Source organism: Silene latifolia, chromosome 9, assembly GCF_048544455.1.
Source record: "Silene latifolia isolate original U9 population chromosome 9, ASM4854445v1, whole genome shotgun sequence".
NCBI classification, from domain to species: domain Eukaryota; kingdom Viridiplantae; phylum Streptophyta; class Magnoliopsida; order Caryophyllales; family Caryophyllaceae; genus Silene; species Silene latifolia.
Window position 1 is genome coordinate 226129183 of NC_133534.1, and position 16562 is coordinate 226145744.

Consider the following 16562-nt stretch of genomic DNA (forward strand, 5'->3'; position numbering starts at 1 on the left):
CATTGGCATAATCTGAAAAGGTGATACTTCCATTGCACGAATGGTATCAATCATCAAAGGGGTAAAAGGTAACTTACAGCCTGCTTTGAACGCCCATTTCAAAAATACACAACCAACCAGGTGACACCCAGTTAGCTCGACTGATCGGACAAGATTCGAGGATCCATACCTCGTCGACTCAGGAATTATTTTCTTCTCCCTTAATATCTTGTCATAATTTGTTTTCAACAAGTTCTCTTCAGGAAAGTAAGGATCCAAAGATTGAAGGACAGTGAACACAGAATCTTGGTACTTAAAAGCCACAGCACGAGCAGGAGGATCAACTTCCATCACCTCTTCCTCCTGAACATCTGTGGGTTCAGCTCTTTCAGCAGCAGCAGCATTTTTTCGGGATGAAGGACGTTTTTTTGCTCCCATATCTTTTATTGTTTGATTTATTGTGATGAAGTTAAATTGTCGAAAAAGTATAAATTAGCGAACAAGATTCTTTGAGAAATAGGGAGAATTTCAGAAGAAAATTTAGCAAAGAAAGTGGAGGAAATTTGGTGAAGAATAATCTCGCCCCAAATACCGTATTTATAGAAGATGTATAACGGCATGGAAACCCTAGAAATTGCAAAACTGTCAGCATAACATCACTTAGCCGTTGCAGTGTTCAACGGTAACTAGGAGTCTAAGAGTCACTGAATAAATATGACTCTTCTTATTGTTTAACCCGGTAAAGTTGACATCTCACCCCTGGCCAGATCCAGCATGGGTAAAATGTCAAGGGGCAATTGTTAGGCCCAGTTTAGCTCGGGTCCGACTCCAACCCGGCCCGACTTTATTAGTCTGATTGAAGTAACCTGAGACCGGACAAGTCTAACTATTGTTCAGATATTAAAAGAATATTACAGTAAGAAGGCTACCAAATCCTAGAAGAGAAGCCTGGTAGTAAGTACAGAATAACCTGGCAGAGCACTAAAACAGGCTGGATTGAGAAAGATAAACAAGAAATGCGGTTGTTGGGAATTAATAGTCGTGTCCTATATTCAAGGAAGACCAAGTCCAACCATAAGACCCTATCATCTATGAATCAAGACGGAAAGGAGAAGAAGAGCTGAGGATTCGTTAAAGGAAGATTAAGTCAAGCGGATTAATAGGGAGCATGCCCTATTAATCCGGCAACAACTCCTACATGTGGGGAGGACGTTGAACATTGTAACGTTACTAATAAGAACGTTAATAGAGAAAGAGGGCTATATATAGCATTTGTAAATAGATAATGGGGACACTTGAATTATCCTACACTTTTTAAATCTTTCTTTACTCTGAATATAACTGATCTCATATACAAATTTGTATTCAATTCGTTCATATAATACAAGCAATATTATCTATACTTTAGTCTTTTTCTTATTAATTATTCCTTAATCTCTACCAAATTCATAGAGCTAGATACCCAAACTACTCTCTCATCAGGCCGGATCCGTTCAGGAAAATCCTGCTAAAACAATATCTCATAAAGTTCGGTTTATCTTCTTGACTACACCATACTCTATGGTGTCCCTAGGAGAAGGTATATGTGAACTGGTTCATAATCTCCTTAGTGATCATCAAGGTCATTGCTTGATATTACCCATTTGACCTTCAAAGTCATTACTTTCGATCAACATTTTTGATCTTGTTATGCTTTTGGTTTACTACTTCATTTTGAAAATATTCCAAGTTTCAAAAAACACTTTTATATCTTATTAAATAGATACGAAGTTTTCATATCTACTTAACATAACGGTAAAAGTAACGAAGTATATATAACCTACTATTGGCCTTACACATCCGTATGTATATGGTCAATCATCTCACTTTTTGTGTTTCTTTTCTGCAAAAGAAAACATAATTTATGCACATACACCATAAGATTCTCAACCAAATGGTTATTCTATGTGCTTATTATTTATATTAAACGAATTTACTTGAGGTTTGATCAATTAGGTTCACCGGTTTAGAGACTTTAAAATCTACAAGATAGTATAATATTGAGCTTTCATGAAGAATGTAAAATACCTCTAACTTGAGTGATCATAACTAACCACCAAGTTATCATAGGAGTAGATACAACCTTTTGTTTTAAATCACATGAGTGATGCCTTCTATATTTAAATATAGATAATTATATTATTTTAAAACCAAATATAGGTACATTTGTCCCTATCGAAATCATTGCTACTCTAGCTTTATTTCGATACAAAAAATGTCTTATGCTATACGTCTTACGTGTTATCAATTCATGTAAACTTCTTTACAAATAAATGACCCATACTTGGTATCTCATACCAAGATAGTGGAACTAGCATATCTTTTGAGTAGATGTCTCTTTCAATTTTGTCCTATCGCATACATATAGGGTTGCTTCTTCTTAACTCCCACTCACTTTCACATTCCTCTTTGCTTCAACAAGCAAAAATGAATCTCATGAAGACCTCTCTTCATGTCATTCGTGATATTTTATACACTTAGTAAGAGTAAATTACTATAAAGTGAGTGCAACATATGGCAAAATCTCAACTTCTTGCGAAATTGGACTACCTAACCGTTCAATTGTCATCATATGCCTAAACTCTTTAGCGCATAAACAATCGATTTGGCCTTTCTCGAAGTGAGCCATTTGACCGTATCATATTGGAGTATTCTTTGTGTTTTTGAAAACTCTTTCGCAAACTTTTGAATTACTCTTGAGTAATTAAAACTAATATGTCATCTTCATGACGGAGGTGTCACTTTCGAAATCAAGACACTCTTGATAAAATGTGACTCCTATTTTAAACTCGTAATAAGAGTTTGCAACACAAAATCCCTTTTAATATGTATGGACGTTGAGTTGTAAGATAATCGCAAAAATCGTTGTAAGCTTATGTAGGTGAATTGGTAAATCATATTTCCAATCATTGCTACCGAATTCTTTCAAAGAAACCGCTTTATATGAAAGAACGAAATGAATATAATAATGAAAAGAGGATGAAATGTGCGATCTCATAGAAAATAAATTTATGAATATGAATGAAAAATAGGAAAAATTAACATTCAATGTTATAAAAACTTGATAAACATTTTTAACAAGTCCATTTATATAATGACCTCTCACTAAATTATATAAATGCTTCCAAGATCTGTCTTTAGACAAAAATAGGAATCACTTGGGTGAAACATCCCATAATTATCTAAATTCGGTAAGTCAACGCTTGACTAATTACTTTAGTACTCTTGGTCGACGGATTTCAACAAACCCATCTACTAGCCCCGGAATACAAGACCGTCTTATACCCCGTTGAGTCCAACCAATTTTGGCGTGGTAAAAAGAGAACACCCCGCTTGGGCGAGCGTGGCTTTAATGAACAAGGGATTCATAGGTGTTAATTATTGGTAAGGCTAATCTCAATTTTAAATTAAAATAATGCAAGAGAACTTGTTAATTAGTTATCATTCTTCTTTAAGTGAACTAACTAGGTGAATCTTCGATAACTTTAAATAGACAATAGAATGATAAAAGCATGAAACCAAATAAAATGCATGTGTGGCAATTTCGGCATGATGAACTAGCATAAAATAAATAAAACAAATAAACATCCAAAAACGGATAAATCCTAGTATGGTCACCTAGATAATCAAATTAACTAGACTATTACATATTTGGAAACCAACTCCTTGGTCCCTAGCATATTCATTGGAACATCTTCCAAGCATGCACCGTCTTGTGGGATTTGGAACCTCTTCCAAAATAGACTCCGTCTCGATGTAAACTCCGTCTTTTGGAAATGCCGTAAAAATAACTATTACAATCAAAATACATAGCTATTCCTATTATACATTAATTAATTAAATAAATAAAATTATTAATTAATTAAAAACTGACGATAGGAGATCGTATTTAAATTACAAACAAATCGATATTCCCTTACATTTCGGGTAATAACGACTAAAATAAACTAGGCCATACTAGGTACAAAAAATTTGCATAAATAATTAAATAAATGACCTTCATTCATTCAACAATAAAAATAAATAAAATGCTGTAACTTTCATGCATAAATTGCCCCTCTAGCATAATCTTTTAAAAATAGCTCGGTTTTGCGAAATTTATCGATTTTTACCGTTAAAAATCAATAATCAACACTTAAATCTCATTTAAGCTCAAACTAATTGTCTAAACTAATTTAGAACTCAAAATTAGTCCACACTAATTTTTAATAAGAATTAGTTTGAATTGATATTATCCATGTGCTATTTAAATCGATTTTTATCACGACCTTGACAAACAATTCAAAAATAATTTTATCCATTACAAAATTTTGACATGAAAATTTTGTACATTTTGAAAACTTCCAGGAACCTCAAAAAGTCAAAGATTTAGTCCAAAAAATTTTGAATTAATTTTATGAACAAAAACATCCATATTTATCGGGTTTTATTGAATAAAATCCAATAAACATCAAAAAGTGTGAAAACCTTTTCTAAATTTCACTTTTATTATATAAAACATATTTTGGAATGTATCAAAAATTTTCATACCCAGAAAATTCCGTTTATTATTTTTGAATAAAATTATCGATTTTTATCGATTTTTAACCATTAAAAATCATTAAACATGCAAATCTTCATAAGCTTTTACGAAATTTTACAAGACATTTGTAAAAATTTTATGTGATAACATATAAAAATTTCAAGGTAAGAATCCAAGTCTAACTATTTTAGTTAACCTCTTAACCAAAATACGATAATTTCGACTCGGTTTTCTATAAAAAATTATAATAAATAGCAAAATAATTCCAAACCTCATCAAATTTGACCACAAATCATTTGAGATCAGAAGTTATGAATGCAAAAATTTTCGTGCAAAATCCTCATTTAGCACCATTATTGTTTTTAAAATTATCTCATAATTAGATTAAAATGCTTAAAATTAACATGCATAATACAAGCCAAAGCTCTGATACCACTTGAAAGACCATAATCCCAAATTAGACCTCTCTAATTAGGTTATCACGATTCTTTATTTTAGAAATCTTTGGATCTATGTAATATGCATGTAATATATAAGCCTTAAAATATAAAAGAAGAGGAAAAACAATTTTTTCTTACATTGAGTAATGGAAGTATTTGGGCACAACAAGATCTCCTATCTTGTTGTTCTTGAGCTTAAAATAAATGGCAAGATCCTCCATCTTCAAGTGTCCAAGATAGAACATCTCCTTTCTTAAGCACCCAAGAACTTATCCCAAAATATTACTAATATTAACTAGATATTATGTAAGATTACCCTTGAAAAATATACAAATCTATTATTAACCCTCTTAGTAATTTTGTTTTGAATTATTAACACTTAATAATTTTCTTTTTGATTTTTAGAGAGAAGAACATTATTTTTCCACATGCAAAAACAAGTGAAAGGAAAAATAAACAACACCAATGTTGTGTGTTATTTAAGGGAGGACGGTTGGAAGGGGAGAAAAGGAGTGTTTTTATTTTGCTTTTTCATACACTCAATAAACATGTATATGGGTTAGAACAAAATGGAATTGGGAAGACCAAATCTTGAAAAGAGAAAAAGCATGCATGAGTAAAACAAGATGCTCTCTTTTTTATCTATTTGACCGTGTAACATTGTCCTTATAAGGGTCCATTTTGATTTTACAATTTGTCTCACAAATCGATATAAATCTTCCGTCTTTAGCATCTTTTATAAAAACGTTTCCCAATTATTTTCGTCTTAAAAACACTCCGTAAATATGTATGTACAGCTACACAAATATTTACGTACTAATACTAATCACATTAGTCAATTAGTACTAATTTAATAATTAACTGCTTAATTATTAATTCTCGTCTCAAATAATTTATTATTCAATTATCGCATAATTAAATAATAATTTCCGCGCCTCGAGTTCACAACTCGATATCTCTCTAAATTAATATAATCGACTAACTTTTTAGTCAATTTATCAAGGGACTAATTAAACTGTATCACATACAATTAATTAGCTTTCGTGTTGAGACTCGTTCCTTTAGGTGTGATTTGAAAAGGATCGTTGAACACCATTGTCTCACGACGATAACGTCAAGCCCTAGTTGGCCAACCGTTACCGATATACGTTGATCAGCTGACTAGTATTGCCAATGAATATCCCATGCATATTCCTTAATGAGATTTAATAAGGTCACGTACTATTGTGGAGGACAACTACTCCAACATAATCCCTTTATCCTTCAGCAAATTCAGGTTTGAGGCAATTAGGAGGAGATTGTTGTTCATCAAGTGCTTTTGTGGGTTTGAATTCAAACTCCTTATGAAAGATGGATATCATCTCCATAGGAGGAACAATAGAGGTTTTTTCAGAAAGCTCGGGCTGATTTTCAGAGATAATTTCAGCGGGTTTTGGAGTTAAAGGACTGCTAGGAGCAACGACACCCCTGGTAGATTTTCTTTTAACAACCATGGTATCAGTTTTTTGAGTTTCTGGAAAAATTAAGAAAAATTCGAAAGATTGAAGATGAAGATTGAAGGCAAATGTAATACCCGCCCTTTTAGAGACCCTTTGACCAACGTTGACTGACCTTGGGAGTGGGAATAGTCTTAGAAGTGAGTGCCAAAACCATCTTGGGTTCCGTGTTAAGAGTGGTACTCGATAGAGTAGAGGCTACTCGATCGAGTAGCTAGGTTACTCGATCGAGTAGGGGGCCACTCGATCGAGTATGTTGGGTACTCGATCGAGTACCGAGTTTTCAGTGAGGGTTTTATATCGCGTTTTGTTAAATCCGCAATTCATTTTCGCCACTTTCCTCCTATCCTTCAGTCGCCTCTTTCCCTTCCCTTCACCACAAAACCTCCATGGAAGCCTTTTGAAGTTCCTTGTGCCTTAGGAGAGCGTCACTTGAGTCGGGTAGCGGTCTTTTGCCGAGTTTCTCCTCATAGGTATGTCATAATCATCGTACGTGTCCTTGTTCTTTATAGTTAGGGTTTGCTTGTTAGTAATAGATAAGCGTATTGTGGTTATAGGCTTTGCTTGGTCATTTGGATAGGTTGTTTGTCGGCATGGATTGGTTGCGATTGCTTAAAGGTAGGTTCGCCTACTCGGTTTACGTAGATGGTCTAGTGTGTCGGTCGTTGTGGTTGTATTGTGATTGTTTAATATCGTAATTGTATTGTGACGGTTGTGATTGTGATTGTGGTTGTTGTCTCTGGTTCTCGAGATGCGTTCTCGGCTGAGTGGGGTCACTTGCGGGAGTGGCTTCACGCCCTAGTTTCGCCCTTCGTGGAACCCGCCACGGAAGGGGATGTGCACATTAATGGACAGGGTTATCGCTCGATATGATGAGCGGGGCTTAGGTGGGAACGGCTGCGGTCCCCTACTGGCAGGGCTGGTTCGGTGGACAGTCAGTGACGGAGGTTGGTTGGATTGTTGCGATTGTGTATGAGAATGACAACGTATATTGTGTTGTTAATTGAAGTTGCTGTTGTCGTATCTTATCTCAGTACTGGCCTTGTGTGGTTGCTTGTTTGTTATGTGTCTGCCGTGATCCCTTATGGTGAGCAGTCGGTCTTAGCAGGAATTGATGTTGTTGGTAGCTGGAGTCCGGGCAGGGATGAGTCTTCACGAGATACGATAGTCATAGCGAGTAGTCTTTGAGTTGTATCTTTTATATCATTTGTTGGTTTAAATCACTTGTAATATAACGTAATAGTTCTCTTATCGACATTTGATAATTACTATCCTCGGGCAACCGAGATGGTAACGCCCTTATATGCTAAGTAAGGCCTAGTTGAGGCTCCTCTGAATATGGGGGTGTTACAAAGTGGTATCAGAGCGACGATTTTGGAACCTGTAACAAATGAAAATAATGAACGTAGTGAGTCTAATAAAATGAACCTGGTGTATGTGTAATGGGAGCCCCAGCTGATGCTAGATTTTGGGTGAGTAGGCGCCCTCATTTCAAAAATTTTGCCCCATGATACTTAAGCCAGCCACATGGTACGGGAATGTGGAGTCCGTGTGTGTATGTGTGACGTGTATGCTAATTGTGTCGGAGTTACTTGTAGTTGAGCCTTGGTTAGAGTTAATAAGGATATAGTTGTATTTGGGCCGTGTTTAGTGAAGTTTTGGTATGATTAGTGAGCTTGTATGATGATTTTGAGATACGTGACAAAAGTCCATTCGATAGAAATGCGTAGAAGGTGAATGGGTGTGCTATAATGGAAGGATTAGCATGTTGGTGTTTGCTGTAAGTTGATGGTAACGGTAGTCATGTACGAGTTTATAAACCCTACCGTGAGTAAGATGATGATAGTTATAGAATTGTTGAGTTATAATTTAAAACATAGCATATAGTAATGCGTTTATGCCTTGTTTATAAGTTGAAATTTTCCGTTGCGTAATAATTGATTTGTATAAAATGATTTGCTTATGATTGAATGTAGAACATGATAGAGTAATTGGTTATGAGGATATACAATTATATGGTTATAAGAAAGAATGGATTAGTGTTAATTATATGTTTCATGTTATTGTGAAAGCGAGTTTGGTAGCGATATGTTAAGACAAGTTTTGAGTATGATAGGATGACGTGACTAAGCTTCTGAGTGACTCGGTAGCAGGTAAACAGAGTTGGGTAGTTGTGTAGCGTAATGTGGCATACACCTTATTAGTGAGGCAATATGTTATGCGTGAGTAATGATTGTAAAACGTGATCGAATGTGATAATTAGTGCCGAATTCCGAACTTAGTTTGGAATCGACACGCGGTGTTGTTTTGCAGGTGTCTTCGATTTACTTTGTACTTCTGACCGAGTACTTAACTATACTTGACCGAGTGCGAGTGCTTACTAGACCGACTAGACCTCACTCGATCTAGTTAGGAAGCTATGACGTCGGGATGTGGAAAGATTTCCTACGGATACTCGACGAAATAGCTCCTACTCGATCGAGTAGGGTGGTACTCGATCGAGTACCCTAGACACTCGATCGAGTAGGTTACTGTACAGAGAATCTTACGGGGTTTCATAAAACCCCTATTCTTTCTATCCTTCTCATTCTTCTTCTATAATTTCGAACCCTAAGCCTTGTTTCCTCTCAAAATCTCTCATACTCTTGGGTTAGTGGTGATTCTTGGGGTTGATTTCTTTGTTTAATTTCGTTTCTTTACTTTGCTACTCAATCAAGGTATGCTTTTCTTCCTAATTTACATGATTTATTGATTTGAATGTGTTAGAATAATGATGCAAACTGAAATTTTCGATTCATATGGATAGATTGTTGCTTTTAATAGTTGCAATATGATTCACATGCCTTCATTCCATGTTTGTTGGTGATTAATTGCTGTAAATTAGACTAGAAATTGCAAAATTGAAACCGAAATTTCTAGGGTTTACCAAATTAAAATTGATTTTTGATTGTTTCACTTTGATTAGATGATGGAGTTGAGTATTCTACATTGTTTATATCATGTTGAAGGATGGATTTTGATGATTTTCACATTAGAAAGTTGCCTTAAAACTCCGTCTGAAAAGTGCCTCAAGTGGAAATCCGTGACCTATAATTGGAATTTGGTGTGGTATATGACTGTTTAAGTGAAGATTGAACTTCAATATGATAGTAGTGATGATAATTGATGAAAAATATGCCAAAATTGTTACAGCTGTAGAGACCGTCTGAAAAGTTTAATTGAGTTATTTGTTTCTAATATGGAAGGTGATGATGATATGTTCTAAGTTATTCTTTTTCATGAACTAGTAAGAATGCCTCACATGTGATTAAGAGTGTGTATGGAACAACCTTAGAATCATGCTAGGATATTCGAATTTGTCGAACATGTGCAATCACCATGATAAATTTTTCACAACTGTGGCTTATGAGTAGCTGTAAACTGAGTTTATATATCAAATTTGGGAGACTGCTGGTGAATGTGTGTACCTAGCTGAGTATTCAAAGTTAATGGCATGAATTATGTGCTTCACATGTCGAATTTGTTGGTGAATTTGAGTGCCTAACTGAGTATGTAAAGTCCAAATTACATGAAGTATATGCTCTACGTGTTTATGCAAGTTGTTTAAGTCATATCTTTGAAACAGATCCGAGACCGAACATAGGAACTCGTCAAAGTAAACGGGGGAGGGTAATCCGCCTTTGAGATTGGGGAAGGGAGTGGACTGTGGTACCCGCAGTTTCGGAGTACCCTTCGTTGTTTTTGTTGATTTCAAACAGTGAGAGCGTTTTGTAGTTTTACAAAAACGTAAGATGAGACCAACGAGGTGTATAGATACTACACTGTTGGAGGAATTGGAGATAGAGACGGATGTTCGTCACATATTTGAGACCTTGGGCCTTATGGGTTTGTATAGGCTGAGGAAATACTCTTATCCTTTTCTTACCTTGGAGTTTATGAGCTCCTTTATCTATGACCCCGCTGCCCAGACCGTTGAGTTTCGGTTGATGAACACTAGTTTCTTGCTTTCTATGGACCAATTTGCTTCTCACCTTGGGTTGGCCAAGCCTCCCAAGGACTCCATCACTGATATCCCTGCTGAGTGCGGTGTCTGCCGCCTAATGCCTTGTCTGACCGGGAAACCAGCTCCCACCTCAAGTAACATGCTGATTAACGATGTTCAGCATGTCACATTGAGGATCTTTCTTCGTTCCCTCTCGAACCTCCTTTATGATCGACCGAATATCAGTAAGCTGAACAACCATGAGGTGTTACTTCTGATGTCTTACTTGAACCGGAGCGGACCGGGAAAGTAGTCTTTAATGCTCCTTCCATGGTTTGTCTTTGCCTTTGCCTTGATGGCTACCTTGCTCTCTTCCGTACTTGAGTTGTGGCGCTATCGCCACTCGGTTAGCTGAAAAGCTAACCTCTTTTGAGGGTTCTTCGGAGTACGTGCCTCTAGCTACCCCAGTGCCCACTATGGATCGTGACTACTATCTCGACCTGAAATGGTTGAGGACCTTAGCTGACAGTAGCCTAGCTTGGAGGGTGTGGGGCATGAGTTGGATGAAAATTCCAGCTCCTGAGCACCTCTAACCGACGGAGCCCTTAGAGCCGGCGGTAGTGACGGTGGACTTCGATGATGAGGAGGAGGAGGAGGAGGATGTTGATAGACCCCGCCATCTGCAGACCTACCTCATCGACAACACGATTCTCGAGGTGATGCCAGAGCCGAATAAGGGTGAGAATGCGTCGGTTGTGGTAGTGGAGAGACCTAGGTTGGGGAGAGGACCCCGTCGAGTGAGGGAGAGGACCTCGGAGACTAGGCCACGGCCGGTAGCACCACAGCAGCAGCAGCATCCTTTTCCGTGCTACCCTTACCTCGACACCCCAGAGACGCGATCCAGCTACTTGGCGGAGAGAGTGTCATCTACTTTGACACTCAGGAACATACACGAGATGGCGTACGCTCAGGGGATAGGGACCGAGGGACCGCATCCGGTTTGGTGGAGTGGAGTAGGGTACTACACAGGGGTTTTCCACTCCTACGGGGTGGATCAGTCGACGTGGGGGACACCTCAGTCCTTTGCCTACGGTGGCTTGACCCCATGGTACGTGAGCCCAGGAGCCGGAGCAGGAGTGGATGCGGGGATTGGGTCATCAGGAGCGGGTACTTCCGGAGGTGGTGGTGATGATGAGGTGATGGTTGAGCAGCAGCAGCAGCAGGAGGAGTGATACTCCTTGTTTTTATCTTTGTTTATAGTAGTTGATGTTGGTAATGTTGTTAGTTAGTAGTTGTTTTCGTTGAGACTTGGTTTATGAACTTGTATTGTTGGCCATAAGGCCGGATTTGATATTTTGAGCTTATTGCAGGATGTTGGGGGTCGGGGAGTCATCCCGACTTGGATTATATGACAACTATGTTTATGTATGTTGGGTTACGACAAGTTTTATAAGGCACTGTGGCCTGTAGGTACTCGACAGAGTACCCCGTACTCTATCGAGTAGCTGCAGGAAAGTGGGATAAAAAGCATTCTGATCTTTGGGCTACTCGATCGAGTAGCCAAGACACTCGATCGAGTAGCATGGCACTCGATCGAGTACCGGTACATACTCGATCGAGTAGCACTATTACAGGAGGTTTTCAAAAATTAAAAATGTTCAATTGTTTTATAATTGCAAGTTTGATGTTTAATGTGGTTATTAGTGCGTAGTAACACCTTTGAACCGTTAATTTCATATGTTGGAAGTCAAGTTTCGGTTTTATATGCATATTTGTAACAATTAGTGAAGTGGTGACGGTTTCTTGATTGTTTTAATATTACATATGCCATATTACGATTCATCCATTAAAGTTACATCTCTTCTTACGTTTGTGCGTACGATATTAACGTGCTTTATCGATGGCGGCTAGTTATCCCGGTGGGTTGTGTATGATTTATAATTTAACGAGTTTATGCTTAGCGAGTAATGTCCACAATAAATTATATGTTTCTAATTCATGTTATGAATCAAGTAATAAGTAATATGCGTTGTAATTTCGGTGGTGAACTTCGGGGACGAAGTTCCTCTTTAGAGGGGAAGAGTAATGTCACAAAATAAAAAGGCTGATTTTGAAGTTATGTTGTTATTCGTTTACAAGGTTTTGTTGTTTAATTACTAATTTTTCTAGTACGTTGGTCACATTGCTTATATGAAGTCTAGGTGGTTATTTTAGTTCGTTGAAATGAATGTGATAGTATGTTTTAAAGGACCGTCATAAAGAGCTAGTTGTGGTGCGATGTGTCGTAATAGAACGAATTAGTGAGTAACATGTGGTGTTAGTTGTGCAGCATGAAGTTGATACGAGATACGTTTCGGGTTGATAGTTGTTATCATATGATGAGTGATGGTCGTTTGTGTTGGTTCGTATTGCGAGGTTGATGCTTGATATATAATAGTTTGTAAGAGTTGATGCATACATATAGAGTGACAGTTGATGATGATAATGTTTGTATGATAGTTGCAAGAGTCGATATATATATATATATATATATATATATATATATATATATATATATATATATATATATATATATATATATGAATAGAGCGTTAGACGGTGATGATGATGACATGGGGGATGGTATTTCCAGGGGAGTAATGGTTTGAGTAGGAAGTTTGGTGATGTCTGTAGACACCTCGTTTCTGCACCTCCCGCAAACCACCCGATGATGATTGGGCCGCATGTTTGATTCGCGGAACGATTTGTGTGAGTCGTAAGATTATCGTCAAGTGTTTGCTCAAATATTAACGTCAACCTCTTAGTTGTCATCTACGTCCTGATACGGTCATTTTGGCAGTAATTAGAGTACATTCGGAGTCCGGGTCAAAAACCGTCTCCATTTTCTGATAAGCTGTTAAATCCGAGTCGAATGTTCGGAATGTTCCGGATATTTCTATTCCATATTTTACAAATTTTATCTTTTGGCAAATAATATCCCGTAATATTCATAAGATAATCGGATTATTTCCGTCCTACCATAACTCAAACGCGGAAATCTTTCTTCAGCAGGAGGAAACCTCCTGGGAATAGACGCAGCAGGTGATGCGCCTCTTCCAAGGGACGCATGATGGGCTGCGCTTTTCCCGTGCCCTTCTTTGCATGATTTACGTATCTTTTTTATATCTTTCCGAGATTCACTTCCAAAGAGTCTCCGAAACCCTATTCCTTCACGTGATTAGTATAAATAGGAGCTTTCGTTCCTCATATTTCTCACGCGAGTGTCCGCCCTTCTCTTCTCCCTTTGCATTCTAGACTTCGTTCTTACTAATTGGCGCCTACGTGCTTGGACTTCCGACCACGTAAGCTCGGATCTTTCCGGGTACCAGCCTCTCCGTTGCATGACCGACCAATTTGACCAACTACACTCAATCAATCTAATTAATCAGCTTAATCGTTTTCCTCTTACGAGGGCACTCTCTTTGCACTCGCGTCGAGCATCACTAGTCGATATCTTAGTTCATCTCGTTCCGTCAACATGTAAGTCTGAGGGTGTATAATTCTCTTTATTTATTGTATTTTATTTATCGTATCATCATTGTAAGGTTTATGTCGAATACACCGTTAAAATCGATTTCTAAAACCCTTTGTTAAAACCTGTTTTTTGCGGATTTCCAGTAGACAGACGTCGAGAAAAGACGCAGCAACTGCTGCGCCTATTCGAAGGAGCGCAGTTCCTGCTGCGCCTCTTCGTGAGGCTGCCGCAGTTCCTGCTTCTTTTCTTCTTCCTCGTCCTCTGTAATTCGTCTTTGTTTATTTGTTTTTCACTTGTTTTCTTAAATTATTCGTTCATCATCATTCACATGTATATTGTGTCACATAATTCCTTCATCATTAACATGTTTTAATTATTCAAATCCGACTTAAATCTCTAATAATCCAATATTCGCGGGTTTTCGTCATTAAATTCAATTCCGGGTTGTAGAGATTCAATTTGTTCATATTGGGTTTCTGGAATTCGTCTTTGATATAGTTTGCATCTGTTTATTCATATGTTTATTGTATATTCATCATATATCATCATATCTAACCTAGTTAATTGATTTCAATAGAGGACTCATTCATTAACATCGCTCCTTCATGTAATTAATTCGTTTAATTCCATCTCATCCATGTTTTATCGTTTTTATGACCTATTCATATGTTAAATAACATGCTAATCACTTTCATCCGAGTCAATAATCTAATCAATCTTTAAATTCACCAATCGACATTAACGGTTTGCAGTTCCGGCTTCACAGCCAGAATTCACCCTTGGAACAGACGCAAAGAATCGCTGCTGCGCCTCTTCCGCAGGGCGCGATCTCTCTGCGCTGTTCGAGGATGAGTTCGCCTCGAACTCCTTTTCTGCCTTGACCTAGTTTATTAGTCCACGTATTAATCTAACTATTATCCGTATTATCACGCTAATTCCTGTTCGTTTATTTATTTTATTCTTTTATTCCTTTTTCTCAAATTATCCGTTTTAAAGGTATTTTCGACATAAATCGCCTATTCCGTTGTAATTATTGTAATTTATATTTATTGTAATTTATAGTTATTGTATTTCTTTTATTGTTTGTATGTTTCCACATGTAAATCAACATTAAATCCAACTTCGACCCAATTGTATGCTAATTACTTGTCAACCGACTTAGTATTAATTCTCACATGCTAGGATTAATCTATGGATGTTGCATTGCATGCATATAGCCGACGATATATCAAGTACGAATAACTTCCCTAATCATTAGTAGAGGCCGCTATCGAGGCGGGCGGGATTAGGTGTTCGATCAAAAGAGCTTCCTAATACGTACCCTCACCCCTTACTCCAGATCTCCGTGAGCACCCGTGTTCATTGGCATCCACGAGAGTCATTCTAGACATAGAATGCTAAGGGTAACGATTGCTTAGTGTTCATGTCACTACTTTGTGTCTTGACATGACACGAGGTATTCGAACGGTTCCAATTTCCCATAAAAATTGGTGGCGACTCCATACAAAAATGCAAACGCTTGTTCCCCGTTTCTCACCAAGCGCCCCCGTGGGCGGCCCGCTGTCCACAGTTTGGCGACTCCGCTGGGGATCATACACTTACGTGTAGCAAGGGTGAAACTTGAACAAGGTTAGGGAATAAGTTTATATAAGACAATTGTCGGTTTTCATAACTCGGTCTTCCTAGACCGTTTTATTCGGCCTTCCTAGGCCCAACCCAACCCATTCGACCAATCGTCCCGTCTAAACGGTCCTAATTCTTATTTGGGCCCAAAGATGGATAGCGATTGACGTCATCGATACCATGATGCTTACTCTTGTTTGTATCAAGGGCCTTCACTACTTGAGGAAATGGACTAGGAATCGGCCTTACTCTTGTTTGGCACGAGCCTCTCCACAGACTTCGGGTTTGATGGTTCGGTATGGCAACCCACCCTTTAAACCAAAACCCTTCTAAATGCACTCAGCATCCCGTCATAATGCTTGTATAAATGTGTAAACCTTACGTGATCACCACTTCTAAACAAAACTATGACGAATTTTCAAAAAAATCAAAATCCTCATTTTCAAACAAGAATTTCGAAAAAAATAGGCCTTTAATTAGCGCAAAATCCGGTCAAGACTCTGTCCGTTTGTCGCGTCAAAATTCGGGCCACAAGCCCATTTCAAAACCTCACTTCGAGTCCACTCCTACAACTACACCACAGTTGACTAGGACACACATTTCCAAAGACCTTGTCTTTCTTCAAAACTCACTCAACACAAGTGGCACACACCCACTTCACGAGTCAAAAAATTTTCCTCTTTTAGCAAAGTGTGATAGAATGGTCGATCGTGTTTTGATTCGTCGCCGATCTCTTATCCAGTTTCCAAGATGCCTGGGTCAAGTGATGAAACAAACCTCCAGCAAATTCAAGAAAGTAATGATCGAATCCTAGCCGCGATAACCCAAATGCAAATCACTCAAGAACAAACCTATGACCGCCTTGAACTTATCGAAGGCCGTATCTTTGATGTAGAGGGAAGGTTGCCTCCCCTTAAAGGTGAAGTACTACAATTTTCCGATGACGAGTCTAAATATGAGAATCCTG